The 15651-nt window shown below is 45.4% G+C and overlaps 1 protein-coding gene across 1 annotated transcript in view; it reads left to right on the forward strand.

The window, feature by feature from the left end:
• Window positions 1-15651, forward strand: part of LOC146194269 (polyamine-transporting ATPase 13A3-like) — an 813351-nt gene that overhangs the window by 651671 nt on the left and 146029 nt on the right. The gene's annotated exons all lie outside the window — the stretch shown is intronic.

Genomic DNA, 15651 nt, shown 5'->3' on the forward strand with positions numbered 1-15651 from the left:
CATCATACTCATTAAGGAAGAGAACTCAATACATACAGTGTCTTTTTAATAACGTTGTTTATTGCCTCAGGGAATAATGGAATATGTAAAAAATATTTTTAAGGGTAATAAATGAAAGAAAAAAACGTGGCTGCTCTAATAACTTTCGAGAGAGAGTGATGATAAGGACCTTGCGTTAAAGCAATGTACGAAGATGAGTTGTTCGGCGAAAGACCCACTGCCGTCAGGTGCCGAATTCTCGCCGGCTTCAGTGCCGGGCAAACCCACAAGCGGTGAATAGCTGCTCATGATTTTATGACTTGCAGACAGGACATCCTGGACGTTGATATAAATATCGATATTTAGGCCATGCTAGTGTTGCGACAGGCGTGAGGGCAACCCCGACCCAGATCCTTAGCAGCGCAACCTCCTCTGCGCTGGTAAGGCCGCTGGGGATGGTTACCGCACACGGTAACCATCCATCACAGTGGCATCATCCATAGTGAGGAAGCGTGTCGTCGATGAAGGTAGAGTCGCTTGCCGGGTTGCAGAACCTACAGAGGTTTGCGAGCTGAGTAGTTCACGTGGGATCCACTCGATTCGAGTGGTTTGCGAGGTGCAAGCGAGGTTTGCGAGACGAAGTATATTCAGGCAGATCTCTGGGCAGAGACTGACGCGTCGGAACAGACGTATTGCTTGCAGGGCGTCTGTGCGGATGACAATTTTGGCTGTAGGTAGTAAGGTTGTGACAGATAGAGAGCGAAGCACGTCTTGGACGGCAACCAGCTCAGCACAGAAAGAAGAAGGAGGTTCTGCAAAATGTCTCAACCATATAGTAGATATTGAGCACGCTTTATTTATCGCGTAAACTCCAGCGCCTTTTGGCATTACAGATGAGTGGGGGAGAGATTTCAAATAATCATTATTCTTCAGCTGCTCTTTGCAATCATCTATCGAATGCTGGAGACCGGATACTTTCCCGGACGCGCTGCGCAAATGTGACGTCATCAACAACTGACCCTTTAAATAGACTGCTGCATTGCTTCATCGAGAATTGGCACAGCTGAGGAAGCTGTAAATATGCCGCTCAACAAGAAATTCTTTTTTGCTATACAGGTATCGCTCTTTTTCGGCGCCGGATCATCGAACAACAGCGGATGCAGTGTACTGCATGATGACGCCTCTGATATCGTCGACAGCTGCCCTTTTCCGTCATCCTTCTACAACTAGAGACTGCATACTTTCTCGGACGGGCTGCGCATGTGTTTGACATCATCATCAAACGACCCCCTGAAAGGACTGTTGCATTGCTTCATCGACATTGGGCAGGGAGGCTGCTGGCACTATGCCGCTCAACAAGCAATTCTTTTTTGCTATACAGGTATCGCTCTTTTTGGGCGACGGATCATCGGACAACAGCGGATGCAGCGTACTCCTTTTCGACGCTTCTGATTTCGTCAACGGCTGCTCTTTGCCATCATCTTTCTGCGACTGGAGACTAAATACTTACCCCGGACGGGCTGCGCATGTGTGTGACGTCATCATCAATCGACCACTCAAAAGGACTGCTGCATTGCTTCATTGACAGTGGCCACGACGAAGCTTGAAAACTGACCCTGACAACTTTTAATGCTTGAACCCTAGCTAGTGAAGCTAGCTTAGCAGGGCTGTTAGAGGAACTAGAGGGCATGAAATGGCATGTCATAGGGCTTAGTGAGGTTAGGAGGCCGAATGAGGCATATACTGTACTGAAGGACGGGCATGTACTGTATTATCGAGGCTTACCAGAGAGGCGACAACTAGGAGTAGATTTCTTTGTCAATAAGTATATAGCGGGTAATATAGATGAATTCTATAGTATTAATGAGAGGGTTACAGGCATCGTAATTAGGCTTAATAAGCGGTATAAACTGAAGGTTGTACAGGGCTAAGCACCTACATGTAGTTATGATGACCAGGCAGTTGAAAGCTTCTATGAAGATGTAGAATCGGCAATGCGAAAAGTAAAGACGCAGTATACTGTACTAATGGGCGATTTCAATGCCAAGGTACGGAAAAAACAGGCAGGAGACAAGGTAGTAGGTGACTATGGCATTGGTTCTATGAATAGCAGGGGGGAGTTACTAGTTGAGTTTGCAGAGCGCAATAACTTACGAATCATGAATACCTTCTTCAGCAAACGGAAGAACCGGAAATGGACATGGAAAAGTCCCAACGGAGAGACTAAAAATGAAATCGACTTCATAATGTGTTCAACCCCCGCCATTATGCAAGATGTAGAGGTAATCGGGGAAGTGCGATGTAGTGACCAAAGGATGGTGAGGTCCCGAATTAGCCTAAATCTGAAGAAGGAACGCAACAGATTAGTAAGAAAGAAAACCATCAACGAATTAGCGGTGAGGGGGAGCGCAGAAGAGTTCAGGTGGTGGTGGTGGTGAAAACGTTTAATAAAATATGGAGTTACATGAAGGTTGCTCTAGGGTCAGGCTTAGTGTCCTTCCCCTCACAAACACTAGGTGGAGTCCCTAGTACGGGACCCTAGAGGCTTCCGCTGCCGCCATTGCTCTTTTGACCAAGGCCTTTTGGGCTTTCAGGTCGGAGCAGGCGAGTAGGGTCGCCTGCCAGTCCTCCCGGGTGGTCTTTTGGTTAGGTGCAAAGGCAGGGTTGGAGGGGCACGCCCACACCATGTGGAAAAGGTCCGAGGACATTTCCCCGCAGTGCGGGCACTCCCCGGAGAAGGCACTGTCAAAATGTTTAAGTGACGCCGGGCACGTCATGGTATTCGTAAGGAGGCGAAGAAACACGCGTTCCTCCGCTCTTTTTAACCCTTTACACGGGTGGGGGTAAATATTGTGTCTGTTTTGGTACAGCTGCGTAATTTCTGTGAAAGTGTAGGCTAGTGTGACTTCAGGATCTCGCTACAGAATAGGTTTTCAGCTCTAACTGAGGATGGCGACATTACCCTAGAGGCAAGGAACAATAATTTCAGAGATATCATTACTGAGTGCGCGGTAGAAGTAGTAGGCAGGATAGTTAGAGAGGATACCGGTAAGCTGTCTAAGGAGACGAAAGATTTGATTAAGAAACGCCAGAGTATGAAAGCTTCCAATCCAACAGACCAGATGGAATTGGCCGAGATATCAAAGCTAATCATTAAGCGCAAGATGGCTGATATTAGGAAGTATAACATGGAGAAAATTGAGCATGCTGTAAAGAACGGGGGAAGTCTTCAAGCGGTAAAGAAGAAATTGGGCATAGGCAAAAACCAGATGTATGCGATAAGGGACAAGGCGGGCAACGTCATCACTAATATGGAAAAGATAGTCAAAGTAGCCGAGGAGTTCTATACAGATCTCTACAGTAGCCAAAGTAGTCAGGACCGTAATGAGATTGGCGGTAGGGAAAAACAGTCAGAGGTTCCACCAGTGACGAAGGAAGAGGTCAAGAAAGCACTAGAAACTATGAAAAGGGGGAAATCAGCTGGAGAGGATCAGATAACTACAGATTTGCTGAAGGACGGGGGGGGGGGGATATCGTGCTAGAAAACCTGGCCACCCTGTATACGCAGTGCCTGGTGTCATCGACGGTACCGGAACCATGGAAGAATGCAAACATTATCCTCATTCACAAGAGGACTCTAAGGACCTTAAAAATTACAGACCAATCAGCTTACTGTCTGTTACGTATAAGGCATTTACTAAGGTAATCGCTAATAGAATCAGGACAACCTTAGACTGCAATCAAGCAAAGGATCAAGCAGGGTTTCGGAAACGGTACTCTACTATCGATCATATCCATACCATCAATCAGGTGATAGAAAAATGCTCGGAATATAACCAGCCCTTACACATAGCATTCATTGATTACGAAAAAGCATTTGACTCAGTTGAAACCTCGGCAGTGATGCACGCATTGCGAAATCAGGGTGTAGACGAGCCATACGTGAAAGTGCTGGAAGATATATATAGCGGCTGCACAGGAACCATAGTTCTGCATAAAGAAAGTAACAAAATTCCCATAAAGAGAGGTGTTAGGCAAGGAGACACAATCTCCCCAGTACTATTCACAGCTTGTTTAGAGGAAGTATTCAGAGACTTGGAGTGGGAGCAGTTAGGGATAAGGGTAGATGGAGAATACCTCAGTAATCTGCGATTTGCTGATGACATTGCCTTGCTAAGCAACTCGGGGGATGAACTGCAAATAATGATTGATGACCTAGACAGGAAAAGTAGAAAGATAGGCTTGAAAATCAATATGCAGAAGACTAAGGTAATGTTCAACAGCCTCGAGAAGGAACAGCAGTTTACATTAGGTAGCGAAATACTGGAAGTAGTAGGCGAATATGTCTACTTAGGACAGGTAGTAACCGCAGACCCGGACCACGAAAAGGAAATAACAAGAAGAATACGATTGGGATGGAGCGCATTTGGCAAGCACTCGCAGATTATGACTAGCAGCTTACCGGTATCGCTCAAGAGGAAAGTATACAACAGTTGCATCTTGCCTGTACTCACCTATGGGGCTGAAACGTGGAGGCTAACCAAGAGAGTTCTACTTAAGTTAAGGGCAACCCAGAGGGCTATGGAACGAAAAATGGTAGGGGTAACATTAAGAGATAGAAAGCGTGCAGAGTGGGTCAGAGAAATGACTCAAGTTACCGACATTCTGGTAGAAATTAAGAAGAAGAAATGGACATGGGCAGGACATGTAGCGCGAAGAGAGGATAACCGATGGTCGCTGAGGGTAACAAACTGGATTCCAAGGGAACGAAAGCGTAGCAGGGGGCGGCAGAAAGTTAGGTGGGTGGATGAGATTAAGAAGTTCGCAGGGGTCAAGTGGATGCAGGTAGCACAGAACCGGGTTAAGTGGAGAAATATGGGAGAGGCCTTCGCCCTGCAGTGGGTATAATCAGGCTGATGATGATGATGATGATGATGATGATGATGATGATGATGATGATGATGATGATGATGATGATGATGATGATGATGATGATGAGCGAAATACTGGAAGTAGTAGGCGAATATATCTACTTAGGACAGGTAGTAACCGCAGATACGGACCACGAAAAGGAAATAACAAGAAGCATACGATTGGCATGGAGCGCATTTGGCAAGCACTCGCAGATTATGACTAGTAGCTTACCGGTATCGCTCAAGAGGAAAGTATACAACAGTTGCATCTTGCCTGTACTCACCTATGGGGCTGAAACGTGGAGGCTAACCAAGAGAGTTCTACTTAAGTTGAGGACGACCCAGAGGGCTATGGAACGAGAAATGGTAGGGGTAACATTAAGAGATAGAAAGCGTGCAGTGTGGGTCAGAGAAATGACTCAAGTTACCGACATTCTAGTAGAAATTAAGAAGAAGAAATGGACATAGGCAGGACATGTAGCGCGAAGAGAGGATAACCAATGGTCGCTGAGGGTAACAAACTGGATTCCAAGGGAACGAAAGCGTAGCAGGGGGCGGCAGAAAGTTAGGTGGGCGGATGAGATTAAGAAGTTCGCAGGGGTCAAGTGGATGCAGCTAGCACAGAACCGGATTAAGTGGAGAAATATGGGAGAGGCCTTCGCCCTGCAGTGGGTATAATCAGGCTGATGTGGATGATGATGATGAGGAGGATGATGACTGTAGGAGCAGCAGCTGCCGGCTGCAGTGCTGCCTCTCGAGCGCCGGATCGCCATGGAGGGACACTTCTCGAGATAAGCGCTTCGGATATCGCCGCCGTGTTTCCGGCAAGTGGCGTGTGTGCGTGCGTGCGCGCGTGTGGGTGTGACTGCGGTCGTCGCAGCTGTGTGACAGCATTTCCGTGCGGTCGGCGTACCGACGAGCGGTGCCATGTGATCATCGCGAGCTTCGAGACAAGGGACTTAATTCGTGCTTCACGGCAGACTGAGTAGCTGTGGAGCAGCGAACGGAAGATTACGGCGCAACCAACCCTCCAGGCACTGGACGTCGCGAAACCGCCGTGGCGGCGCTTACACCTGCGCAGTGAAGAAGTGTACGCAAGACCGGACTACCATCCCAACTAGCCACCCGGACAGCGGCGTTGGAGCGTTGGATGCAAGACAAGGCGGCAAGGAAGTCGTTGCCGGCCTACCGTCGCCTGAAATCAGGCGACGTTCGGTCTTTAGGGAGGAGGAGTGTAGCGATCGCGGAGAACCGCGCATCCCTCCGAAGCACCGCGCGCCGCGGAGGATGAAGGGGACAAAAGTATTCCTTCTCTTCCGAGGTTGAGTAACCCAAACGGGTTTCTCGATAGCGCCGCGTTTCCCTCTTCCCTCGCCGGGCGCAGGAGCGCACCGCTAGGCGTCGCAGACGCGACGCTCATTGGCCGAAAAAGGACAAAGGGCAAGATGCGCCGAGATCGGCGGGAACCGGCTACGGCCGAGGAGAGACGACAGCGAGCCGCGACAACGGAAGGACGCAAGGTAAATACCTCCCCGCTATACTTCTTTGTTGTCGCCATCTTGCCCTTCGAAGTGTCAGGCCCCATCCAAAAGGATAGGGTCTCCAGCAAGACCTTCACCAGCGTTCATTTTGGGAAGACCCAATAAACATCTGGTTCCGGGCAAAGTCCTGTTCTGTGTTGTGTCGTATTTTGCATTACTACTTTGCGGCCGTGAGAACGGCTGCACGTGGTGTGTGATCGCGGGAGCTCTGTGTTTGCGGCCTAGACTTCAGAAGAGGCTCGACGGCTTAATAAGAACCCCCACATGACGACGAGGCAGCTCGAGCTATACCGCTCACCAAGCAATTCTTTTTTTGTTATAAGGACCGGACAGCTGAAGGGGTGGCGCCGCCTCTCGGCGCATCGCTCAATCGCTGGAATGCGCCCGCCCCAGCCGGCGCTTTGCCAGCGCATTGGAGCGTGCTGTTTGTCGTTGGTTTGTGTGTAAAGTGGAAATCCTATGGTTTAGATAATGTTGTGCGTGAATATATCTTCAAGAGAGCAGAAAGTTGAGATAGTTGTGTCAATATGTCCACTGAAACGAAGTCTGGCCAAACAAGGCTCGCGAAACGTGGTGCATTGTTGGCTGCACTGGCAGCTACGCAAACTCGTCAGGCGCTTTTAAGTCGATTCATTTCAACGGATTTCCACTCAAGCATGAGTGGCGGGTGACCTAAGCATGGTTCTTTGGTAGTCAGAGGCACGAATCTACGCATTTGGTTACTGTGTGGTCATGGAGTGCGCCAAAATTTTAAAATTCCGCTTGCTGCTGGATGCTTTGTGCCTTCTGTTCCCCAGGAGGGACGGCACGAGAGTCTCGCAGTCGAAGCCGCACTCCTTCATCGGTAGTCACTTTATTGACAATTAGAAATCGAAGCAACCCAACAGCGTAAGTTTCAACGCTATCATTTCCCCGCCTGAGTAAAAGAAAACCCCAGCACGGAAAAAGAAAAGGCAGCTCCACCATCGTCGTTCGGGCTGCTTTACGATCTTCAGTGATGGGCAGAGACAATCTTTGTGCAGCTACTTTCGCTGACATAGTCACAGATAATATACTTTTTTCTCTTAACAGAAAGTGCAGATAGGAGACAATAATTCCTATTACCATGATCTTGTCATTTTTCCTTTCTTCGTTTGTCAACCAATGAAAATGTGCTGAGAGCTCTGCGTTGAGACACTTAGAATTTGTTAACATTTGTTTGTGACATGTCCGTCTCGCCTAATAAAATAACTTATTTCGGAGCTTATTTAATACCGTATGGTCACAAAATCTGCTCTCGGCTTCATATAAAAGTCGAACAAGAAAAAATACAGTTTGTGGAAACGAGCATAAACGAAGCATTTTTTTTTCGAAGGCCATGTAGCAATTTTTTTTTTCGCATTCACGTTGCACCTGACACGGCTTTACGTATTTTCTCAGCAGTGTCCATTTCCTCGCCCGCCTAAATACATGTGTTTCTCATTGGCGCTTTAGTGAACTTGAGATTTCCTGCTTGTGGCGTAGTAAGACAAAACCGTTTTATCTCAGAAATTGCTTCTATGGCCAATGCTGTAAACAGTTTTAGCGGCAGTCCGGCAAGCTGCAGTGACAAGGTTGTAAAAGGAATGGCTTTCAGTTATCCGGATTCCTTTACGTGCAAATATAAAACTACCTACATCAGGTATCGAGGTAAGCTAGGTATCGGCCCGGCAAGTGCGCGGTGCGCTGAGAAAGTAGAACACCTTAGCGAACCAGCCATTAGAGGGATTCATTTCACAATAGAACGCTCTCTTAGTTGTCGATGGCTTATCTTACAACACATCACACTGTGTGTGTTTTTTTTGTTTCGATTGCATTTAACAATTTGACGGTATTAGACTACTGCCTTCAAATGTTCAAGCCAGCTGCGATCAATTGCATTGAACTTCCGGCGCTGAGAGAACGCCTAAATAAGCAAAAGTCAAATACTACCAAGATTTCTATCATAGCAGGCGTCCGAAAAATAGGGCCGCTGATAGCAGGAAATTTATTTTTTTTTCTTTTCACATTCTCCGCAGCATGTCGAGAGAAAGGTTTTTATAGTATAATATTTTGTAAGTCAATTAATGTAGCAGCTCCGACGTGCTTAACAAGACCATTGTCGTAAATGTAAAAATGATTCTGAGGTGGTAATACTCATTTGGCCTATATTATAATTAAGTTTGATAGTCTCAAGGCCGGGCTCAGTGAGCTATTGTAGCGTAATTGTGTAAGAAGTCCGGGAAGTATATGTGTGTTGCTTTTCCAACCATAAATAGGATCTTACTTTTGCCTTGCTTGTTTAATTTTCTCCTTTTCCAGCTCTAGTTGCAAGGTTGAAACTGGAATGTCATTTGCTATTATTCTACTCTGAATCGTTTAAGCCTAGCTATTACCAAAAAAGACAGGTCCAGCATCTTTTTCATTTTACATGAACGCTGACCATAATAACTACCACTACTACGGCGCCACGGCTTCACTGCTCGGCGGTATTTGATCTCCAGGCGAGTTTCAACTAGACCTAATATAAGATGAACGCGCAGTGCAGGCGCAATTCCCGTCTTCGAAGTCGTCTTTACAAGCGCCTAACGAAGGTGTTCCTAGCGCATGGTGAAATCACGCGCGCGGCATTTTCGAGTACATAACAGAAATACCCTGCGCCGGGCGGCTTAAAAAAAAACATACGCACGCTCTGTTGAAGACGGCCCTTTCCCTTTTCAAGATTTTCCGGTCGAAAAATAATTCTTGCGATTGCTCAAAGCAGCACAAGCTCTCAAAGCCACATCGCAAAACGACGGGTAGGGACATGCTCAAAAACGCCTCGCAGAACGGAAACGACTGCTCCGTTCAGCTGCCTTGGCACTCCGCTGTTTTGGCACTCCGCCGCGGGCGGCGCTGTTCCGCCGAGGCGATTTGTATTTGGCCTTCCTGAACATAAACGGGGCATACGACAACGTAAGCAGGCAACTCCTGTGGAACATATTAAAAGAAGAAGGTATCGGTTATGAGATAATGGAGTTCCTACAGGAAATATACCGGGATAACAAAGTAGAAATTACATGGGAAGGGATAAGAAGTACGGAAGGTGTCAAAGTATACAACGGATTGAGACAAGGCTATCCTCTATCACCACTGCTGTTCATGCTTTATATGATAAACCTGGAACGGAGGATACAAGACAGTAACCTAGGTTTTAACCTGCCATATAGATTAGGTGGAAAGGCGGTAGAGCAGCGCCTCCCCGGTTTGATGTATGCAGACGATATTGTGCTGCTAGCTGAGAGTGGAAGATTTGAAAACTCTAGTTAAGTATTGCGGAGACGAAGGGTACGCTCTAGGCTTCAGTTTTAGCGCAGTTAAGTCGGGTCTGATGATTTTCAACGGCTCAACTGATCAGGGTCTTAAAATACAAGGCCATGAAATACCCGGAGTAGCAAAATATAAATATCTGGGATATGGGTAGACGAAGGAATGGCAGACATTGGAAAGCATGAGCAATCACTTAAGGCCAAAGGGCGAAGGAATGCCGGGATAATGAAGCATAGGGCATTGTGGGGATACAACAGGTATGAGGTTTTGAGGGGTATTTGGAAAGGAATTATGGTGCCCGGACTTACTTTCGGAAATGCGGTTTTGTACCTAAAATCAGAGGTACAGTCGACATTAGAAACAAATCAAAGATCCGTTGGACGATTAGCGCTAGGTGCCCACGGCAAAACCACAAATGAGGCGGTACAGGGAGATATGGGCTGAGCATCTTTCGAAGTACCGGAAGCTCAGAGTAAAATATTATATGAGGAACGCCTGAGGAAATTGCACACTAACAGGTGGGCAGCTAAAGTATTTAAATACCTGCGCCTAAAAAGCGTTGACTCAGAATGGAGGAAAAGATGTAGGAAACTAACTAGTGAGTATGCTAGTAACAAGGACGGAGAAATGAGGAGAATTAAGCAACAGGTGAAAAACACAGAAGGTAAAAATTGGAAAAATTTGATGGAAAAGAAACAGAGTGTGGAATTATACCGAAAGTGGAAAATACAGATAGGAAGGAAGATTTCTTTGATAACTCAAGAGGGAGTGCCCTACTTTTTGAAGCTAGATCAGGGCGCCTTAGAACACGAAAGCTACAAAAAAAAGGGTTTAACAATGGAGATGACGCATGTTCTGTATGTGGAAACTCCAGTGAAACAATTGACCATATTATACTCGAATGCAATTGTATCCATCCGGAAGTTGATGCAGGCGCAATCACTGTTCCTGAAGCTCTGGGGTTTAAAGATAACAGTGGCCGGGTGAATAAACCGGCGGTGGAAACTAGCAAAAAACGGCTGGAAGATTGGTGGCTTAAAAGCAGAGAAGTGACATAATGTTAGTAATGTAGGAGAAAAATTTAATAAATAGAATGATGGTTTAGTTAAGCAATTGAAATTAATAATTAAGATATAGGTAGAAAAATGAGCATGATAGCTACTGCCACCACCCCGTTTCAAATAGGACGCTCCTATATTCCATCCATTCCATCCATCCTTCCATCCGATGGTGGCGCCATACAATGGGCGCCCGGTCCCTATACAGATTAGTTAATTTGCCTCAAAAGTTAGGATAGGAGATGAAATTATGTTGGTTGTTGTCTCGTGCCCACATGTTGTTTTCTTATTGCATACGAGTGCAATCTAGGGTGTTATGCCTTACTTTGTTGGTATTCGGAACTTAATCCCGGCCCTATTGTTGAAGAAATGTTTTCAGCCCTTTTGCAAGAAAAAGCTGATACTGGCGCCGAAGTCGCAGGGGTAAAAGCACGTCTTGAATCTACAAACTCCTTAGTAACTAGTTTTCACCAGAGAATAAGTTATTTAGAAGTAAACATCAAAAGAAACAGTCAGTTCGGTAATCTGCATTGCTCAAGATCAAATACAGGCACTTCATGCAAAATTCGTTGAATTAGAAGACCGTAGCTGTCTTGTTTTTGGTGTCCCTGAACTCCGAACTGAATTGGTATCTTATTTGCGCAATAAATTTGTTACATAAGTAAATAATGAAACACAAGACGCATTACGCAATGTCTATAAGATAAAAGGAACATGAATATACCTGAAAAATGACTACTGCTCTGAGAGATTACGAAAACGAAAGCTTCTATGGGCGAGCAATAAACAATCTAAAGATGCAGGCAAAAGAGATTTGCTTGCGCATAATAAGCTTCAGATCGACAACCTCTCATATACTTGAGATGATAAATCGAAATATTGTAAGGAAGTACCAAAGGGACAGTAGTACATCGCCACTCAGCTAGCGGTCATCGAAACAGCTACGTCTGCTTTGTATCAATGTACGAAGCATCGTAAATAAAACCGACAAACTCGAAAGCATTGTAATCTTGTATGACCCCCCGTGTGTCTGGTAACGGAAAGCTGGTTGCACGAAGCAAATCGTGATGATAAAATTGTTCCCCGAGGCTATCACATATACCGGTGTGACCGTGCTTCTCGTGGTGGGGTTGTCGCTGTTATTACGAGGACTGTTATTGATGCGTCATTTGTAGAAGAGTTCAAATCACGCGAAGCATTGCTATTGAAACTGGATACCTGTGCAGAAGCCTTACATATATGTGCAGTGTATTGTTATTTTGATGCAAGTGATGATTTTGTGAAGAGTTTAAGTGATCAGCTTTTTAAGTGATAAAAATGTGATATTGAAAGGGGACTTTAACTTGCCAGCAACCGACTGGAACCGCGCCAATTACGGATGTTCGGCTTCTTGCGACCTGCTTCTAGACATAATGTACTCCTCTCTGATCAAATTGCCCAAAAGCCTGCTCGTGGAAATTCACTTTTAGACTTATTTTTTACCCATAAACTTCTCGGGGGTGCGGTTTCAGTAGAAGCCGATTTCTCTGACCATAAAGTGATATAGTTCTTTTGTGAAACTGAAGATTTGAGGCACAGATAAGTAGCACCATGAAAGATAACGATTAGGGACTATAGCACCGCTGATGATGTAGGAATAATTGATTATTTAGATGAACAGTTTTCCGGCACATCGCGTGAAATCGATGGCTTATGGCAGCTTTTCTGCCGTACCGTTGTTATGTATTACAAATTTTGTCTCAGTGAATAAATTAAACAAGGATTATCATAACCCTTGGGTTACCCGGCATATTATACACGCAAAATAAAAGGCTAAGAAAGCAGGGGAAAATGTACACGAATCAATTTTGGAGCTAAAACAAAAGCTCTTAACAAACGTTAATATATGCCTGGTTTGTAATCAGTCACTTCTGGCAGAAAGCCTGTATCTAATCTGCTCAGAATGCCGGTATGGTTATGACTTAGGCGCCTGTTCTAATACGACTAAGACTGCCTACAAAGCAATGACAGATACTGAAAAAAAAAAGTTGGAAATGCCAAACATGTGTAGTTTCAGCCACTCGAGGCTTAAACAATGTAACAATGGTACTGAATGGCCAGTATTTGATTAAAAGGCTGATAATAGAAATCAACAAAAAGCCCGATGAACTACCTACAATTAAACAAATTTTAATTACCTTTACCAGCTCAAAGAGACCGTTGAAAGCATGGTAAAGTCTGTTCAGTATCTTTCAGATCAGTGCGATGAAGTGCTGGCCCAAATGAAGTTTTAGTCGACTGAGATTGTTTCCTCAACATAAAAAGTAGAAAATGTTTAGGCACAGATTGAGTCAGAGAGCACTGATCACGAAATCGGCGAACTGCGAACGCAAATAAACGACCTAGAACAATACACCCGACGGGATAACCTGGAAGTACATGAACTTGCCCAAACCAGAAATGAAAACTTGCTCCTTCGTCAGTTCATTGAGCACGACGTTGAAGGCCTTCACAGGCTGCCCGCTAAACGTGGAAAACCCCGGCAGTTCGCTTTTCTTCACGTGTAACGAAGGACCAATGGATGGCAAAGAAGCAGAGTATGCGGGAAGCTCGGTCTACAGTCTACTTTTTTGACAATTTAACTGCGCATAACAAAAGGCTCATGTGGTTGATGAAGACAAGGGCTACACCGATATGAATATGCTTGAAACAGTAATGCAAAGGTGTTTGTGCGCAAGAGCCAGGGTGAAGCGGCAATGCGGATCGCATATGAGGCTGACCTCGAAAAGATAATGTAAACGGGCGTCGCCTTTCTTTCGCCTCACTGATCGGTTTCTTTCCTTCGAATTGTATCGAGCTCGAATCGTATCGAATCGCATCGAGTTCGGGCCCAGAATCATCGCTACTGACACCAGGGATAAAAGCAAGCCACGCCGAAGCCGCCAACACTTAGGCAGCAGTGGAGACACAGCAATGACAGCTCTGAACGCATTCCTCTGTATTTTGCAGGCTTGTGCATATGCTGTATTCAGTGTAATTTCAAATTGTATCACTGCACCTTTGACTGCTGCCATTGACAAATTTCTTGAACAATGAGTGAAACAGACGCGAGTGATGGGTGTTGTTTTGATTGCGGGCTGCCTATTGAATCTGACTATGAGTGTATGATATGCAAGGAATGCTTGTGCTCGTATTATTTGGGAAACTGCTGTGGTGTCTCTGAGAGGACTTCGAAGTCTAAAGGGGAAACCCAGCGCCGCAAGCTTCCAGCCGCTCACGTATCTACCACCCCCCAGTCTAATCTCTCCCTTTCGGTGATTTTCACTAACATACGCAGTTTTCTTTCGAAACGCGAAATCATCTCCAATCTTGCGTGTTCATCTTCTAGTAACTTGCTGATTCTTAACGAAACATGGCTCACTAATGACGTCACTGATACTGAAGTACTTGCTGACTTACCGAACTTTAAACTTTTTCGCAAAGATCGCACATCCGCTCGAGGCGGAGGTGTCCTCATCGCAGTTCACAATCAGTTCTCGTGTACAGTTATAAATATTCCGTCAGACTTCGAGATAGTATGGCTACATTGTCGCGCCCCTAACCGTACTGCTAGGCGTTTGTTACAGAGCGCCAAATACCAACTCTGATTTTTCCCGAATATTTAACGACGTGATCAGTCAGCTATCGAGGAAATACGCAAAAGCTCATATCATCCTTTTTGGGACTTCAATTTTCCAGAATCAACTGGCAGACACAGACAGCAATCGGCAACACAGAAGCGAATGACTTCATTGAGGTCTGCCTAAACTTCAACTTAACACAAGTGATATCCGAACCGACCCACGTTGCAGAAGGGTGTGCAAACATCCTCGACTTAATCCTAACTACCCACCCGGAAGCCCTCTCATCTATCACTTATCTACGCGAAATCAGCGAACATAAAGTGATTCACGCCACATTTGAGTTCCACCCATCACGACGCCAAAATCAAAACAAAACTATTCGGCTATACGACAAAGGAAACTATGAAGCCTTTAATCTCGAATTAAGCCAATATCTCACAACATTTGAAGTATCTTTTCACGATCGCTCAGTAAATGATAACTGGCCCCTCTTTAAGAGCAAGATTATCGAACTAACAGACAGATACATCTCTAAAATAAGCTTCCACTCCGACCGCCAAAAACCATGGTATACGAAAACAATAAAAAGGCTCGACAACAAAAAGAAACGCTTTTTCCGTGCGGCAAAATTAAAGCAATACGACGCTTTCGCGTGGGAAAAATACTGTGCAGCCGAACGCACGTACCTCTCCGCAATCCGCAACGCGAAATACTCTTTCCTTCACAACAACCTCCCGAAATTGTTGACTTCCAATCCCAGAAAGTTCTGGCAGGTAATAAGTGAGCACCCAGCACATACCATCACTCTTACTAAAGAGTCTGGCGAAGACGCAGATGACAAAGAATGCGCTGATATTTTTATTAATGCCTTTTCATCTGTATTCACTAATGAAATTCATCCACCAACTGCGCCTTCCACCGCTAATATACAGTCCAACATGCCTGCTGTCGTGTTTTCTGAAGCTGGCATTTCCTCGCTAATCGAACACCTTAAAACTTCGTCATCGGCCGGCGTCGACGAAATTAACTCCAAAATACTTCGCAATACTAACAGCACTTCTGCAATATACTTATTGTTGTTGTTTTCTCAGTCGCTTTCTACAGGATGCATTCCGGATGACTGGAAAGTGGGGAAGGTCATTCCCGTCTATAAATCAGGCAAGAAAGATACTCCTTTAAATTACCGTCCGATATCATTAACCAGCATACCTTGCAAAATCATGAAACACGTCATCTATTCTCAAATCATGAA

The sequence above is a fragment of the Amblyomma maculatum genome, chromosome 3, assembly GCF_055883805.1.
Source record: "Amblyomma maculatum isolate TAMU_Amacu chromosome 3, ASM5588380v1, whole genome shotgun sequence".
Classification (NCBI taxonomy): Eukaryota; Metazoa; Arthropoda; class Arachnida; order Ixodida; family Ixodidae; genus Amblyomma; species Amblyomma maculatum.